A 3,965-nucleotide genomic window follows, 5' to 3' on the forward strand; every position below is an offset into this window, starting at 1 on the left:
TGTGTCAGTTCCAATTCTTAGCAACCCATATTAGGGTTTCCAAGGAGTGGTTGGTAGGTTTAAACTGCTTTAGACAACCTTGCAGTCTAATGCTTATTCTACAGTACCACACCACCCTACTGCTGTTGTGAAGTACCATTGAGTCGGTTCCAACTCATAGCAACCCTTTATAGGGCTTCTGAGAAGGGGCTGGTGGGCTTGAACCACCTATATTGCAGTTAGAAGTCCAGTGCTTCTTGTACAGGGCCACAAACTCCTCCACACAGTTGTGAGGTTTTAAATCTTGACAGGGGCAGGCTGCCTCGTTATTCTCTTGTGGAGCAATTGGTGGTTTTGAAGTGCTGGCCTTTTAGATCAATGCTTAAGTCACTATGCCAATGTTGTTAAGCCCCCAAGTCAGTTGCAAATCATAACATTCACCCTGTAGAGTGTTACTGAGAAGCAGCTGGTGAGTTTGAACTGCCAACCTTGTGATTAACAGTCCAGTGATTATCTTACAGCACTACTAGGGCTCCTAAATGAGTACTGATAACTACCGAACAACTACCATATAAGTCATCATCAATACCATGGAATCCCCAATATTATATTGTGTTGTTGTTGTTATTGTTATTGTTAAGTGCTGTAGAGTCAATTCCGACTCACAGTGACCCTTTTAGAGTTTCTGAGCAGGAGCTGTTAAGTTTGAATAGCCAGTCTTGAGGTTTGCAGTCCAGTGCTTACCCTACAATGCCACACCAGGGGACCTAATATTATGTTATACTGTGCTATAATTCATCAATTAGCTCTTTATCTCAACATTATGATTTTACGTTTTAGGTTGATAAATGTAGCTTTGATGAATTCATTGCTACATACTGTTCTACTCTTTTATATTCCATAACTTCTTTAGTCATTAGTCATTCATTTTGTTTCCAATGAATGTAGCCCTTCAATGATGATTTCTTGAGATATGCAAATTTGCTTCACTATGGCTGACAAAAAATCTTAGGAATTACTCCAGTGAACTGACAGCTTTCTCAGCTTTTTTCTAATATATCAAGTAGCTTCATTTTCACTTACTAAAATCCAATTTGATAATCTCTGCATTTTAATGAGTTTAATCCATTTATATTGATTTTCTTTATTAGCACATATGGACTTATTAATGCATCTCTTGTAATTTGTATTCATCTTGATTTTTCCTATTATACTTTCTTTTATTTTGTCGAGTTTTTACCTTCATTTTCCTTGACTAATTATAAAATCCCATTAATTCCCCTAAACTTAAAAATACACATTTTATTTTTACTCTTTCAAGAGCTTGTGCTATGGTTAAAATTATAAATGGCTAAAAAACACTGTCAGTTGTTGAAAAGGTATAGAATCATATCTGAAAATTGCAAATATAAGGTGTCTTAGTAATGCTGTGTCTTAGACATTAGACTGTTAACAACAAGGTCAGTGGTTCAAACCTACCAACCACTCCTTGGATGAAAGATGAAGCTATCTGCTCCTGTAAAGATTTACAGTCTTGGAAACCCTATACAGGGTGACTATAAGTCAGAATCAACTTGACGGCAGTGAATTTTTGCATTTTAATTATGCAAATATGAATATTTATTTAAGATAACGGAAGTATAAGAAAATGCACGTTTCTTAGAACCACAAATGTTGGAAATCATTTTCTATGAATATCTTCTTCATTTTGAAAATTGATCCATTGTTCAGTTGTTACTGCTTACAAACTGGTGTTTTATCAAGAATACAGAACAAAATATTTGGAAATTAATAAACACTACCATGAGTATTTGCCATGTAAATCCAAGTTAAAAAAATTGACCTAATTCAAGTCTTTTTATTTCAATACATCACAAAAAATTTCCTTCTTTTCTTGGTCCTCTTTTGGTTCTTCATAGATTTTTGGTAACCATGACACAAGGAAATGACACAGAAGTGACTGAATTATTTCTTCTGGGATTTAGTGGCCAACACATGTCCTCTTCATTGTATTTCTAGTGATCTACATGACCTCCATGGTGGGCAATATTGGAATGATCCTACTCATCAAGATAGATCCCAGACTTCAAATGCCCATGTACTTTTTCCTACAACATTTGGCTTTTGTTGATAGTTGCTGTACTTCTGCCATTACTCCCAAGATGCTACAGAATTTTATAGCTGAAAACAAGTCAATAATATTCATGGAATGTGTAATGCAGTCATTGGTATATATAACATTTGCCACTACTGACTGTTACCTCATGGCTGCTATGACAGTGGACCGTTATGTAGCCATCTGTAACCCAATTGGCTATTCCATAGTCATGGCTCGAACAGTCTGCTTCTGATTGGTAGCAAGTTCATAAGTAGTAGGCTCACTAAATACCTCCGTACACACAGGTTTTGCATATTCACTGTCCTTCTGCAAATCCAATATCATCAATAACTTTTTTTGTGATGGTCCCCCAGTTCTTTCCCTTTCATGCTCCAGTATCCACATCAACATCTTGCTACTTGCTATCTTTGTGGCATTTAACTTGATGTTCACTGTATTGATTGTCATCTTTTCCTACATATATATCATCAGGGCCACCCTAAAAATATCTTCAACTTCAAAGAGGAAAAGAGCCTTCTCCACATGTGCCTCCCACCTGACAACAGTCACTATTTTCTATGGGACCCTCTCTTACATGCACTTGCAACCTCACTCTAATAATTCTGAGGAAAATATGAAGGTAGTCTTCACATTTTATGGCATTGTAATCCCCACGTTGAACCCTCTGGTTTACAGCTTGAGAAATAAGGAGGTAAAAGAGGCTTTAAAAGTGATGGCTAATATACTCTAGACTGAACTCAACATAATAAAGCATCCAACATAGAAGCTTTATGAAAAATGTATGTTTTTGAAGTTGGAAGCATGCTCACATCTTAATTTTGTGCTACCTCTTTCAAGAGATAAGATTTTGTTGTTGTTAAGTGCCATTGAGTCCATTCTGACTCACAATGACCCTGTATAAGGTTTCTGAGGAATGGCTGATGGATTTGAAATGCCAACCTTACAGTGAAAAATCCAGTCCTTATCTTATCTAGCTGTCATTATTGTTAAATGCCATCCAGTCAGTTCCAACTCATAGATAATCTGTGTAGGGTTTCCCAGGTGTGGTTGGTGGATTTGAATTGCTGGCCTTGTGGGTAACAGTTCACTGCTCATCATACAGCACCAAACAGGATTCCTTTCCTATTTTAGAAGGTGTAAAATACAGCTAGAACATCACCTGAAACTAATTTTTCCAGGAATTAAGTTTGAGAAACATATCTCATACCACTTCATCAAGATTATGCATAATATTAAGAAGCATGGATAAAATTTACGAAGTATTCAATTGTTTGAAGTATTTTTTTCAAATATGTTCTTAAAGAATAGAACAATCCCTGTTGTTGTTGTTGTTGATAGGTGCCATCGAGTCAGTACTGACTCATAGTGACCCTATGTACAACAGAACAAAACACAACCAGTCCTGAGCCAACCTCACAATTGTTGACACACTTGAGCCCATTGATGCTGCCACTTTGCCCATCCATCTTACTAGGAGTCTTCCTCTTTTTCTCTGATCCTCACCAAACATGAAAAATCTTACTTGTATATAATCAATATATATTTTTTTAATATCATACTTTTCTACTTATATAAACCAGTTCCCTAAATTGTCTTCAATAAGACTCCATAAATTCTCCAAATTACTACACAAAAATGAAATTTTTTAAAAAATGAGATATCACCTCACACCAACAATAACAGCAAAGAGCAAAAATGTAGAGGGCAATAAATGCTGACGGGGATGTGGAGAGACTGGGACACTCCTGCATTGCTGGTGGGACTGTAAAATGGTCCAACCTCTCTGGAAAGCAATATGGCATTTCCTCAGAAGGTTGAAAATAGAAATACCTTATGATCCAGCAATTCCTCTACTTGGTATTTACCC

At 36.4% G+C, this 3,965-nt stretch overlaps 1 pseudogene; it reads left to right on the top strand.

Annotated features, from left to right (window-relative positions):
* The first annotated feature begins 1,911 nt into the window (after positions 1-1,911).
* Positions 1,912-2,828, top strand: LOC102815546 (annotated as a pseudogene).
* Positions 2,829-3,965: the final 1,137 nt, after the last annotated feature.

Source organism: Chrysochloris asiatica, unplaced genomic scaffold, assembly GCF_000296735.1.
Source record: "Chrysochloris asiatica unplaced genomic scaffold, ChrAsi1.0 scaffold00339, whole genome shotgun sequence".
NCBI classification, from domain to species: Eukaryota; Metazoa; Chordata; class Mammalia; order Afrosoricida; family Chrysochloridae; genus Chrysochloris; species Chrysochloris asiatica.